Source organism: Eucyclogobius newberryi, unplaced genomic scaffold (assembly GCF_026437365.1).
Source record: "Eucyclogobius newberryi isolate DKJ021-1_F unplaced genomic scaffold, fEucNew1.0.hap1 SCAF_19, whole genome shotgun sequence".
Taxonomy (NCBI): Eukaryota; Metazoa; Chordata; class Actinopteri; order Gobiiformes; family Gobiidae; genus Eucyclogobius; species Eucyclogobius newberryi.
This window is the reverse complement of record NW_027315823.1, coordinates 13,225,359-13,240,473: the sequence shown is the minus strand read 5'-3', so window position 1 is coordinate 13,240,473 and position 15,115 is coordinate 13,225,359.

The window sequence follows — 15,115 nt, the reverse complement described above, 5'->3', positions numbered from 1 at the left end:
TTTGTTCTGAGCTAAAGAAATCAGTTAAATTGAGGAATTAGGGGTCAATTTCCAGTGAAAATCAGATTTGGGAGCTGTGAGCTCCATAAGGAAATTTGAATCATAATTTAATTCTTTGATAGTGGTCACTTTTAATCCATCTGAAGTGGGGAGATGAGACAAAGACCCAAATGACACATGAGATCTCGTCCAAGAAGATTGACAGGGCACAAATGAGAATATAGAAATTCATGTTGGAATTTTTGACCATGTTAGATAAAGAGCATGTTAAAGGAGAGGTATCAGAGCATGTTAAAGGAGAGGTGTAGTGTTCCTTTAATGTCTCACCAGACGCCGATAATGAAAATGTGTACCGACCGCTTATCTTGGGCTTATGTTTGAGTGCAGATTTTTTTAATACAAAACGTGTAGCTCCTGAGTCCCCAAGAATTTTTTTTTCACCATTAACAATTAAAGAGAACTCTGGAAATTTAGAACTTGATTGAGATGTTGTGAGATAAATTTCATTAGGTTTAGCAGCTCTAGCGTCAAGATGAGAGACCCCCCTTTAGCCCCGTCCAGTCAGTCCGACCCGTAATTCCCTCCAGGCCGCTGTTGGTTTAGGTGCTGTGGTGGCGCTGGATATGGCTGCTGTTGTTGTCCTGGATAGGACTGCCGTTGCATCGGATATGCCTGTTGCTGTGGCCCTGACCAGGCCTGTTGCTGTGGCCCTGACCATGCCTGTTGCTGTGGCTGTCCTGGATATGGCCCAAAGTAGGCCCCATGCTGTGGTCCAGGAATGTGTGGCCGCAGGTTCTGATGTGGGCAGTCTCGATAGAAATGTCCAAATTAACCACACGCATAGCACGCACCTCTCTGTATTCGGTGCAAAACTCCTCAAAGTCTTTGGCAAATGTTCGGGCAGTCTGTGACTGGGTTGGGCAGAGATTTCACCACAGCCATGACGTCCTCCTTTGACTATCAAATCAAATCAATTTATTTTTGTAAGGCCCAAAATCACAACAACAGTTGCCTCTGAGGGCCACAGGGAGAAATGAATCAACAATGTCTGTGGTGGCGATGAAGTCAGACAATGTCTGTGGTGGCGATGAAGTCAGACAACGTCTGTGGTGGCGAGGGACGATGTCCCAGGGTCCTCTGTCCTTAGACTCTCCTTCTCGGCCAGGAAAAACTACAAAAAAAACCTCTTTGGGAAAAAAGCGTAGAAACCTGGAGGAGTTCCAGTGAAGGAGAGATCCGACTCTCACAGACGGACAGACGGACACGAGGGAGACTGGAGCTGGACCCACTCTTCAGGCAGATGAGGGACCGACTGAGGCGAACTGGACCCACTCTTCAGGCAGATGAGGGACCGTCGGAGGCGAGCTGGACCCACTCCTCAGGCAGATGAGGGACCGTCCACACAGGGCAGGGACCACTTCACCAGGAGAGGGACATCTGGGTCCACAGGTCCTCAGGAGTGAGAGAAAGAAAAAGAAGGCGGTGAACAGTTTGCAAGTGGAATTAAAAAATAAATATTGTTTGATAGCATAAGTAGTCAGAAGAAGAGGATAGTGCTCAAGCTGTCATACTTCCCCCAGCATAGTTACTCCTAGTGCAGCGTAGCTAAAGCTGTGGGTTTATGTTTCTGTTCCTAACTAGTCTGACCATAAGCGATTTCGAAGAGGAACGTTTTAAGCCTGGACTTAAATGAAGACACTGTGTCAGCATATTTAACATGGGTCGGGAGCTTATTCCATAACACAGGAGCTTGGTAGCTAAACGCTCTACCTCCTACAGTACTTTTAGAGACTCTTGGCACCACCAGAAGGCCGGCATTCTGAGAGCGAAGAGCTCTGTTTGGATGATATGGTTCTATAGCATCTTTGAGGTAGGATGGGGCCATGTCATTTATGGCTTTGTAGGTCAAGAGTAGAATTTTGAATTTGATTCTAGACTCGACGGGGAGCCAGTGAAGAGACTTCAGCACTGGCGTAATGTGCTCTCTTCTTTTTGTTCCTGTTAGTAATCTTGCTGCTGCATTTTGAACCAGTTGAAAGCTTTTTATGGAGCTTTTAGGACACGCTGCAAGCAGGGAGTTACAGTAGTCTAGTCTAGTCGTTACAAATGCATGGATAAGTTTTTCAGCATCGCTTTTAGGCAGGATTCTTCTGATTTTGGCTATGTTGCGCAAATGGAAATAGGCTGTTTTACAAGCTTGATTTATATGAGCTTTAAATGAGAGCTCCTGGTCAAATAAGACTCCAAGATTTCTTACAGTAGAACTAGAGGCTACACAAACATTGTCCAGTGTGGCTATCTGTTCAGATAGACCGTCTCGTAGATGCTTAGGGCCAAGCACAATGACCTCGGTTTTTTCAGAGTTAAGAAGCAGGTTTTTATCTCCTTCACACAAGCACTAAGTCTGTCTACTTGATCGCTCTGATCAGGTTTCATTGATAAATACAGCTGAGTGTCATCTGCATAGCAGTGGAAGTTAATGCCATGCTTTCTGATAATGTTGCCTAATGGCAGCATATAAAGAGTAAACAGAATTGGACCGAGTACCGAACCCTGTGGCACACCGTAAATTACTTTTGAGCATGGTGAGGAGCTCTTGTTTACATTAACAAATTGGTACCTATCAGATAAATAGGATTTAAACCAGCTGAGGGCTGTTCCTCCAACACCTACATCACATTCTAACCTCTGCAGTAGAATGTTGTGGTCGATGGTGTCAAACGCTGCGCTGAGGTCCAACAGAACCAGGATTGAGACCAGTCCATCGTCAGCGGCTAATAACAAATCATTTGTGACTTTAACTATTGCAGTTTCAGTGCTGTGGTGGGCTCTGAACCCTGACTGAAAAACTTCAAATAAGTTATTGTCCTGCAGGTGGCGACAAAGCTGTTTTACTACAACTTTTTCAAGGATTTTAGAGACGAAGGGAAGATTTGAAATAGGTCTGTAGTTTACCAATAGGTCGGGATCTAGATTAGGCTTTTTCAGAAGAGGTTTAATGACTGCATGTTTGAAGGACTGTGGAACATAGCCACTTTCGAGTGAAGTATTTATTATATTAAGAATAGGGTCTATAATTAGGGGGGAAATGTCTTTGAGGAGTCTGCTTGGAATGGGGTCTAGGGACTAAAACTATTCTCAGCAGGATCACATGACATGTCACTGAATATTGGCTCTATTATTTCTTTGAATTTTGAGATAGATTTTTCAGATATTGTCCTTTTCATTATAACTTTATTTTGTGGGACTGGATGATCTTTAAGAATAAACTGAAAGGTAATTAGGAAATGATCTGACAATATAGGGTTTTGAGGGAGGACAATGAGGTCACTAATCTCTGTTCCATACGTTAGGACAAGATCCAGAGTGTTCTTGTGAGTCGGTTTATTTACATTCTGAGTGAAACCAATGCTGTCTAACAAGGCGCTGAAGGCATTACTGAGAGCGTCATCACTCATGTTCACGTGGATCTTAAAGTCTCCAGCTATAACTATTTTATCCCAGGCTAACACTAAGTTTGATATAAAGTCAGAAAACTCTGTTAAAAACTCTGAATAGGGACCAGGAGGTCGGTAGATAACTATGAACAAAACTCCTTTTTGGTTTTTCATATTTGGACATGTGATCGACAGCATAAGGCTTTCAAATGAGTGAAATGCATTGTTAGTTTTAGGGCTCATGAGTAGGCTTGAGTGTGAGATCACTGCCACACCACCACCTCGGCCTGTGCTCCTGGCGGTCTGAAAGTTAACATGGGTGGGTGGGGTGGACTCATTTAGTCTGACGTAGTCGTCTTGTTGAAGCCATGTTTCAGTTAGAGCTAGAAGATCTATGTTATGGTCACTAATTAATTCATTAACTAAGAGCGATTTGGAGGAAATTGCTCTAATGTTTAGCAGTCCACATTTTACGTGTTTATTCATTTGTGTATTTGTGTCATTTGTGATTGTTATTTTCCTTAAGTTATTTGGTCTGACCCCTGAAATATTTTTTCTGAGATGTGACTTTTTGGCATTATTTGTACGAGGGACACGAGGGACACGAGGGACACACACAGTCTCTATCTGTCTTGAAACTGAACACTTCACATGTAACAGAACGGGCAAGAGTTCAGCGACAGAGGAGCGTCTTTAACTGCTGCTCTGCGCCCGGGGCTCATCCCTAGATGGTCACTTAACACGACTAAGACTATCGGTCAAGTTCCGAACTAATAGGGATGTACCCTCCGAAGTCGGATGGATGCCATCCCTGCGTATGAGCCCGGGCTTTCCCCAAAACGCACTCAAGTTATCAATAAAGACTACGTTGTTTTGAGGGCACCATCTAGATAACCAGCTGTTGAATGCTGAAAGACGGCTGTACAATTCAGCATTGATCCGATTGGGCAGGGGACCAGAAAATATTACAGTGTCTGACATCGACTTCGCTAGGTCACACACCGCGGCTACTTGAACTTTGAGCACCTCTGATTGTCTCCGCCGGGCGTCGTTACCGCCTGCGTGAATCACGACTCGCCGGAAACGGGTCCTACTCTGCTTTAAGATCCTAAGGTTTCCTTCGATGTCACCCAGTCTGGCCCCCGGGTAACACCTAACGCTAGCAGCTGGCAGCTTCACGTCTCTAACAACAGAACTCCCGATTACAAGAGTTTCTCTAGTGTGTTCAGCGGGCGTGTGATCGCTGAGGGGAGAAAACCTATTATAGAGGTGAAGCTCACGCTGCTCTAAGGTTCAGCGTTTAGCGCCTTGTCCCCTCCGAACTGTCACAAATTGGTCCCTATTCTGTTCCTGGTTTAGTCCCGGCTGCACGGTAGACGCTGAGGGGCTGAGCTCGGCCTTACTGCTACTGCTAATGCTAATGCTACGCCCTGGAGCGCGGTCCGGTAGCCCTCGCACTAAGACCGAACTATAACTGGACTTTAGCTCCTCTAAACAGCGGATCCGCGCTTCTAACGCCGGTACACATAAAATTGCCCATCGGGTCCGGCCACTTCAATCATCGGACACGTGAGAAGCTGTCCTGGCTGTGCGTTGCTTTGCAGGGCCTGTGTCACTGGTTGTAGTACGGGTGGTGCCCTTTCTGGTGTGGTGTGGGTGAAGACCATCATGTACTCCTCCTCGAGGAGGACATGAATCTGGGTCCAGCCACGCCGCAGAAAGGCAGGTGAAATCTGGGTAAATAGAAGGGACTGACACAGTAATATGTTCAGGTGAGAGTATCTGTGTGTGTTGTGGTGCAGGTGTCCGTGTATATGCAGGGGGTACATCGCTATTGCTGCTTTCCTTATTTATTTTGCTTTTTAATTAGTTTTTTGTCTTCCAAACATTTTTGCTTTAGACTTTTTCAAGTAAACCAAGGATTTTAAGAACATTTTTCCAGTTTTAACGACATATCTGACGCCAGCGACATGTCGGGAGAAGAAGGGAGAAAGACTGTGAACGCTGTCAGAAATATCAACAAGAAATTAATGAGCTGAAAACACGGATATTTGTTTTGGAATCTGAAAAAGTTCTTCACGATACCATTTCTGTGTCAACCGATGGTAAGAAGAGCACACTTTTTACAAGAAAAACTGCTACTTTCAACCTAAACCGCAGTGACTCTGTGTCGTTTCCAAAACTGTCTAAAAACCAGAAAGACCAGGCTGTTTCTTGGAACAAACTTGGAGCAAAGCCTAAACGATACAAAGATAACGTGAAGTCACCAAAAATACAGCTCACAAACAGATTTTTACCACTTTCAGAGATGGAATTAAATGAAAAAAGGAAAGATGACGCGGCCAAAATACAGCGAGGAGGATCTGTGCCAAAAGCCAAGGTCACACGGATTGTTTTGATTGGAGACGGTGCGATAAGTCACGTGACGCATGAAAAGATAAAACACACATTCTTTTCCAAGCGCCACTGTTTCTGAGATAACGTCACTCCTTCCAAATATTATGGCTAAGCATGGAGGAGCTAAACAGCTGATTGTGCACGTGGGTGCAGTGGACATGCGGCGGGAACAGACTGAAGTTTTGAAAAAAGACTTCTTGAAGTTATTCGACGTGCTTGATAAAATGGAAATCAAAACATTCATAAGTGGACCTCTTCCAAACATTGACAGGAGGATAAACAAGTTTAGCCGTCTTCTTCAGCTGAACACATGGCTGTCAAAAGAGTGTGCCCCGAAAGGACTACACCACATTGAGAACTTCTATCCATTCTGGAAACGAGAGGACCTGTTTAAGAGAAATGGCCCCCACCTATGCAGAGGTGGAGTGAGGGTGCTGACAGAGAACCTGCTCCACGCTCTGAGGCATTGGACTGGGCCTGGACAGGGTCCTGAGCAGATAGTTAGAGAAGAGAGGAATGAGAGAAGAATTCCTGCTCCATCAGCCAGAGACCGAGCCAATGTTTCAACATCAAAAGCCCCACAACCTCAGCCTCCACCAAAGGATTCATCAGCAGCTGCTCCACCTACACCAGCAAAGGATTCAGCTCCAGCTGCTCCACATTCACCTCCACCAGCAAAGGAACAATCTTCAATCTTCATCTGTGACAGGCCTAACGACATCCCTGTCATCCCCCCTGCCTTCAGACCATCCCTGGGTTCCCCCTGCAACATCTACTCCCACTAAAGATTCATCATTCTCCTTCTCATCTCCACTCTCACCCATGGGCCTTCCCAGCCATTTTGAAAGTCTGATCAAATCAGGCATTAAGATGGCTCCACTCACGCCCAATATAGCAAGATCAAGGGCTATGTCAATACTTATCAACTCTTCCCTGCACAAGCCGACTACACCAACAAAAGCTCCACCACCCATCCCCCCTCGCCTCTCACCTGGTCCCAAACTCTCCTCGGCTACAAAAGCCCCACCACCCATCCAACCTCGCCTTTCACCTGGTATCTCCCATAGCTAGGATGCACTGGGTCTCAGCGTTGCCGGGACTTATTGTCATATTAAAAATCAAACCAACCCGGGGCCCTATGTAAAAAGAGCCCCCCCTAGTGCTATTTCTGTAGTCACATAATCACACAGATGGGAAAACAAAATGCGAGTCAGGCCCAATCTGAGAAATGTGATTCATATTCCCTGTGAAAAGATAAAGCCCAGTCCCACTGAAACTAGTCTGAAACTTGCTGTGCTAAATGTCAGATCCTTATGTAACAAATCACTTTTAGTTTATAATTGTATTACTTCTTATAATCTTGATTTTATGTTTTTAACTGAAACATGGCTTGACAAAAACACAGGAAATGTAGTTCTGATAGAATCTGCTCCACCCAACTTTAAGTTTGAATCTGAAACACGAGAAAACTCATTTCCTCATCCAAGTGTAATGAGTTTGCATTATTCTTTAATGACAAAGTTCAGGGCATTAAAAATGCTATAAATCCCACAATGCAAAAAATTACCCTAAAACCACCAAGACACTTAGAGCTAACTCACTTTGCACCAGTAACTGACAAAACTGTCCATGAGATCATCACCAGTCTGAGTTCATCTACATGCTGCCTCGATGTGTTACCCACCAGATTTCTAAAGTCTGTGCTGAACAGTTTGTTAGCACCACTCACTCACATAGTTAACATGTCGCTTCAATCTGGAACATTCCCAATGTCTTTGAAAACTGCGGTCATAAAGCCTCTCCTAAAGAAGAGCAGTCTTGATGCCGCAGTACTGAGTAATTACCGGCCCATCTCTATTCTGCCATTTTGGGGCAAAGTCCTTGAAAAGGTTGTTTACCAACAGCTCACAGATTTCCTCTTAATAAACAACTCATTTGATGTTTTTCAGTCAGGTTTTAGACCTCATCACAGCACTGAGACTGCTCTTGCCAAGGTGACAAATGACATCCGCCTGAACACTGACACGGGCAAAGCTTCAGTCTAAGTTCTGTTAGATCTGAGTGCTGCTTTTGACACTGTCGATCATGGGATCCTCTTACAGAGACTAGAGGACTGGGTGGGCATCACTTGCACTGCCCTAAACTGGTTAAGGTCCTATCCGGAAGACGGGAAGTACTTTGTTGAAATTGGTAGCTGTGTCTCAGACCACATGACCCTGACCTGGGGAGTGCCCCAAGGGTCAGTCCTGGGTCCCCTTCTGTTCAACCTCTACATGCTGCCGTTAGGTCAGTTGATACGCAGTGAAAATGTGTCCTATCACAATTATGCAGACGACACTCAGATCTATGTTTCACTGTCGGCAGGTGACTATGGACCAGTAGATTCACTCTGTCACTGCATCCAACAGATCAGTGTGTGGATGCAAAACAACTTTCTCCAGCTGAACTCAGACAAGACTGAAATAATCGTTTTTGGCCCACAGAAACAAAGAGAAAGTGTTAGCGGTCACCTCCAGAGTCTCGCTCTAAAACCTACAAACCAAGTTAGAAATCTGGGGGTAATAATGGACTCAGACTTGAACTTTAATAGCCACGTCAAATCAATAACATCAGCAGCTTTTTACCATCTAAAAAACATTGCCAAAATCAAAAATATAGTGAAAATATCAAAACCAGATTTAGAGAGACTTATCCATGCGTTTGTCTCCAGTAGATTAGACTACTGTAACAGCCTGCTCACTGGCCTCTCCAAACGGGTTGTAAAATAGCTGCAGTACATCCAGAACGCTGCTGCTCGGGTCCTGACTAGAACCAGGAAGTATGATCACATTAGTCCTGTTCTCAGGTCTCTGCACTGGCTCCCTGTGGCTCAGAGAATAGACTTTAAAGCAGCTAACCCTAGCACCAAAGTACATTTTGGATATGTTAGTGCCATATGAACCATCTCGGACTCTGAGGACCTCAGGGACCGGCCTCCTGCTGGTGCCCAGAGTCAGGACAAAACATAGGGAATCTGCATTTCAGTTTTATGCAGCTAAAATCTGGAACAGTCTTCCTGAAGATGTGAGACAGACTTCTAGGCAAGGCAAGGCAAGGCAAGGCAAGTTTATTTGTAGAGCACATTTCATACACAAGGCAATTCAAAGTGCTTCACACAGCAGGAAAAATGCATTCAAATCACAAAGAAATTACAGAAATACAATAAAATTAACTAAATTAAAAATTATCAATCCAACTGATTTTCTAAACTAATAAAATCACAAACAAAAGAGAAGAGTGCAACGATAAAAATTAACTACAATAAAATTAACTAAATTAAAAATTATCTATCCAACTGATTTTCTAAACTAATAAAATCACAAACAAAAGAGAAGAGTGCAAAGAAAAAATCCTTTCAGTCATATGCGCAGCTAAACAAAACTGTTTTTAGCTTAGATTTGAACTTTGTCAGAGTAGAAGCCTGTCTCATATCTTCAGGAAGACTGTTCCAGATTTTAGCTGCATAAAACTGAAACGCAGATTCCCCATGTTTTGTCCTGACTCTGGGCACCCGCAGGAGGCCGGTCCCTGAGGTCCTCAGAGTCCGAGATGGTTCATATGGCACTAACATATCCAAGATGTACTTTGGTGCTAGGCCATGGAGAGACTTGTACACAAGCAGAGCTGCTTTAAAGTCTATTCTCTGAGCCACAGGGAGCCAGTGCAGAGTACGGGCTGGAGACCCCAAGGACAAAGTGAAAAAGCACTCCACAGGTGGTGGAGAATGACCGAGCCAAGGTCCTCTAGGACTTCCAGATACAGACTGACCGAATGGTAATGGCGAACCAAGCGGATATAGTGGTGGTTTACAAGGTGCAGAGGAAAGCCATTGTCGTGGACATTGCAGTACCATGGGATGGTAACATCCGGAAGGAGGAACATGAGAAACTAGAGAAATACCAATGCCTCAGAGAGGAGCTGGAGAAGGCCTGGAGCGTAAAGGTATTGGTGGTGCCTGTAGTGATCGGAGCACTGGGACAGTGGCCCCCAAACTGGAGGAATGGCTTGAGTAAATCCCAGGAAAAACATCAATTGACATCTTGGTTCAGAAAAGTGCAGTGCTAGGAACAGCAAAGATACTGCGCAGGACCCTCAAGCTCCCAGGCCTCTGGTAGAGGACCCATACTTGAAGGGGTATAAATAAAGAGGGTGAGTTTATATCTATCCATCTATCCATCTATTTATATATATGCATATATAAAACAAAACAAAACAAAAAAACAGGAGAAATGCTGTTTGTGTCTTGGGCCTATTACCATATGGAAAGTGTCCAGTCAAAGTATTGCTCACTGCATTGTTGAAGCCATCTCTTTGGTTTACACTGAACAAAATAAACAAATATACACAAATGATCCATTACTCTCAAATAGTGTACACATGTCTGTCAAAATGTGTGGGAGTGAGCACTTCTCCTTTGCCGAGATAAGCCAGAGCTTCCCGAACATGGTCAGAGGGTGACATGTTTGGTAAGTATGTTGGCCATGCAATAACTGGCATGTCTTCAGCTTCGAGGAATTGTGTACACATCCTTGCAACATGGGGCCGTGCTTTATCATGCTGCAACTTCAGGTGGTGGTTGTGGATCAATGACACAACAATGGGCCTCAGGATCTTGTCAAGGTATCTATGTGGATTCAAAATGCCATCAATTAAATGGACCTGTGTTTGATGTCCAGCTACTTCCTGGGCCCTGTTAAGAGGTATCTCTGTACAGAACATATAACATACACGTCATAAGGCGCTGGTACAGCTGGCAGCCCGGTGTAAACGCTCTCTCTTCTTTCTCACACTTATTGTGCTTTATCTCTTTATATTTTGTAAATATAGTTAGTATATCTTTTCTATTTTACTGTACGATAGGGACACGCGCTGGAATAGTTTTTTTAATTCAACTGTTTTTGACTTTTTTCGGCTGGATTTGAGCGTTTTTCGTTGCGTTCGTTGTGTTGTTGTGACGTGAGCTAGCTCCGAGCGAGCCCACCAGCCCCTCCCCGTGCCCTCCGGCCGCGCTAAAGTACGGCGTGTCGTCGGTACACGTTTATATACACGTTTATATGAAAGAGGAACTTCACGAACGATCGGGACACGCACTGGAATCGCTTTAAATTAACTTGTTTTGACTTTATTCGGCTGGATTGAGTGTTTTCGTCGTGTCGTGGCGATGTGTCTTGGCTCTGAGTCCCCCGGCTCCGGCCCCGCCCCCCGGCCGGCGCCGTACCGCGTTTACACAAAGGAGGAACTCATGAAACTGCGGAGAACAGTCGTCTTACCCGGAGATCGTCACGTTATCCCGTCGCAATACTGACCTAACCTAATACTGATGTGCAATTCTGTCGTATGTGCAATTGCTGTTGGAATTCATGTGCAATTACTGTGAAATTCATGTGCAATCTATGTGCTGTCGTGACACATATTCATGTGCAATTACTGTTGTGATCACATGCAATGGTATTTATTTATTTATTTGTCTATGGGAGTTTTTATTTATTTATAGGAGATCTTCTACTGAAAGTGGTTTTCAGACTTCCTATAAGTGATCTGTTCTTCTGTTGTATCTACCTCTGTATCTACCTGCGTTGCACCAATGAAATTTCCCCATGTGGGACAATAAAGGATTATCTTATATGTGACGGAGCACCGTAAAAGCCGTTACAAGTCGGCCCCAACCAAACTGAGAAAAACAGGGTTTTAGGTTTTTTTCCTCAAATTTGTGATTTTCGTTTTTTGGCATTATGTGAAAGTTGAAGTTATAAAAGAGCCCCTCCGTGCTTCAGATAACAGTATTCGTTACCTTAAAAGTACACATCAAGCCGTTAAAAATGGGTAGTTTTCGTGCTCCGCGCGGGGGGCATTACCTTTTTTCTGCAGCACAACGTTGATATTTTTCCACCAATCAGCTGCGAACAACATGGCTACTGATTCAGCAGCAGCTACACGTTCTCCTCAGAGACATTATTCATTTCTGCAGACCTTCTCCAGAGCTTATGATTCCCTGGACTGCATTGCAACGGAACTGCGGTACCTATATGGCCGTTCCACACCGCCGCGGCCGAAGCGTCCAGTTTACATTCAAAGTGGTAAACGCGCGTCGAGCACATAGCGCGTTATCCGCGGCGCGATTTCTTCGTTTTTGCGGCGCGATTGGTGCGTTTTTTTACGCTCTCAACGCTTTGAGCGTGCGTATGAGCCGGCCAAGGCCACGAAAGCGGCTTACGCGACGCGTTCAGATATGTTGAGGTCTCTGGCAGCTGAAGCGTAGCAGCCGCCGCAGCAGCCAATCAGAGCTGACGCTCCAGTGACGTACGTACGTACGTATTGCCCCTCGCATTTCCGGTATTCCCCGTGGAATTCCCCAAGAAGCGCCACTTTTTCCTTGCCCGTCAACAATGGCAGACGAACGATTGATTGTGGCTGTTTGTGGGAGAAAGAAGCTGTACCATGTATTCACGGTGGAATACAGAGACCGGCGCCTCCGTGTGAGGGTTTTGAAAACCAAATACGTGAAAACAACACTCTCGATATCCGCCATTTTACACAATGAAAGGCCACACCGTCATCAACTCCACTGCTCATGCGACAACACCTCTACTGCGCTGCCTGTGTACAGTGGCTGGGGCGTCGATAGCGCGCGTCCGGTGCGTAAACCTTTTAAATGTACACGCGCTCAAATTCTGCGTCGGGCGCGATTAGGCCGCGGCGGTCTGTACGTAGCTTTACTCTAAAATATTGCTTTAACGCTGTGTTTTAAGGTGGTTTCGTGATGTCACTTTAGCCTCGTCACTTTTGCCTCGGGCACCGGAGCAGCGACGGAGCAATGCTAAACTTAAACGCTGCTTCAGTGCACTCACACACACGCGCATTATAAATACGGGCTTGAATTTAATGTGACCACTTATATTAATAATTTACATCACGTAGTCTCTTGAAACTAGCTGTTTTGGGATGGTATAATGTCTGTGTCTTCGTGTGTTTTACTGTTAGCCGCGTTAGCCGCTTTAGCTCGCTACATTCCAAGCTAGCATCGGCCTGTTTTCCTTTTTTCTTCGGCTTCTGCATAATAAATACGGGCTTGAATTTAATGTGACTACTACTGAATACATTACATTACAGCTTCGACTTTGTACAGCAGGTACTATTTATTACACATCATTTACTTAACTTCACTTTATTAAATGTACAATAAAGTGCAAATGCAGAATAGCAATTATAGACTGTTACTGTATGAAAAGACATAAATGTCTTTATCACATGCAATAATGTCACATTCATGTGCATATAACTGATGTAAATAGTGTTTATTTTACCATTATTATTAGTATTATTTTGTCTTACGCTAGACATTTTTATTTTATCTTTATTTTTCCCCTCCATTCCTTATTGAGAAATGAGAAGTTCTGTCTATAGGAGATTTTGTTTATAAGAGATCTTCTATAAAGAGTGTTTTTTAAACTTCCTATAAGTTATCTGTCCTTTTCCTCTGTATCTTCTATCTTGGAGAAATGTCATTGTTGCGTTGCAACAATGACATTTCTCCATCTGTGGACAATAAAGGAATATCTTATCAAATGTCACATGTCTTCATCTAATTCCTTCCATCTCTCCCTCTGTCTTCTACAGATACACATTCCCTCAAACCCTCTGCAGCCGGTCAGCACGAAGCGACGCACGTTCAGCACAATGGACGTCCACTTCCTTATTGCTGGCCACACCAAATTCTCCCCTGATTGCGCCTTTGGACTTATCAAGCGAGCATACATGAAGACCAGGGTTGACACTTTGGAAGACATCGCTGAGGTTAGTTTGTATTTGACTACTATATTGTGTAAACATTAGCCTGGCAAAACTTCAGTGCTGCTCTCTGCTTAAGATATGTTTATACTGTTCTCATTTGTTTTACAGCCCTTGTCATCAGGTAGTGGAAAACAGCTCTCCTGAGTCTCACCTCAATATCCCACAGCTTGTTGGAACGGCGGATGGCAAAGTGTTTGTCAAGAACTTGGACTGGCAGAAGCATCTGAGTCCCTTCTTCAGACGGCTTCCAAAGATCAAGAGTCATCAGCACTTCAGGCATTTATATTGAAACTTTCACATTGTGTTAAAAAAAATGAGTTAATGAGTGTTTTATGTGAAATAGTTTGCCATTTCTTAAATGTCCTGTTATTTGCTTACGTAAGGCTTTGATGCCAAGAGATCAGGTGTGGTGCTTGCGAAAAGTCACTGTGGAGCAGAATCTGTGGAATTTCAGCTACTACGCAATTCAGCTGTTCTGCCTCCGGTTGACAATCTCCATGTCCTGGTCCCACCTGGACTGAACATTGACAGGCAGACCTATCTGCATGAAAAAATCAGGCCTTTCTCTTGAAAAAATCAATGCCCAGCGCCAAGAGTCACAGCACAGAAGAGTGCACAGGATGATCTCTGATTGGACTCATGGATTCATATATTTTTATGATGTACATATCACCACTTCCTATTGCACTACATAACTTTATACCTTTTATATTTCATTATGTACATATCATGCCGTTTAGTGCTCAGTGTTCAATGTTTTGCTGTTTGTGTTGCACTGAATCACCTGTGAATTCTGTTTATCGAGTAACGGCAATAAACCCTATTCTGATTCTTGTAACTGGTTTATCCATGGTCAGTCACATATGTACTGTAGCCAGCTGGGCTTCCGTTGCCACATACCTTTGTACGGTTCTACAGGCATCTCTGGCCCGTCATTGGCTCAGGTGGTCGTGGAACAAAGGCCATCTGGCGCTGTTTTAAGTCCCTGTCTGGCACTGCGGTGCCCTACAGCTTTAGGAGCTGTATTAGCAATATGTGGATGAGCCATATCTCCAAGAGTGAAACACTGAACAATCATTCATCTTCAACCACTTGTTCTCTATTGAATCACGGGCTTCTAGAGCCAAGCCCAGTGACATTGGGCCTTGGGTGGGGTACACCCTGGACAAGGCCCTGCTAGTCGCAGGGTTAACATGCAACATCAAAACATTTTAGAAAAATAACTTGAGGTTACTTTGATAACAGAGGGAGGTGTTTCACCTACATTACCCTCCTTGCAAAGCAGAGTGTCGCTTTTGAATGATTACAGTAGGAGGCTGTATCAGAGGAGGGGGCGGAGCCCGAGATACAGTCATTCGGATGTGGTGCCATTGGAGCTTTTGTGTGTAATCACACCCAAGGCGATTCCCATGATTAAACACCCCAAGTACTTGTAAAGTGTAAAAAAATGC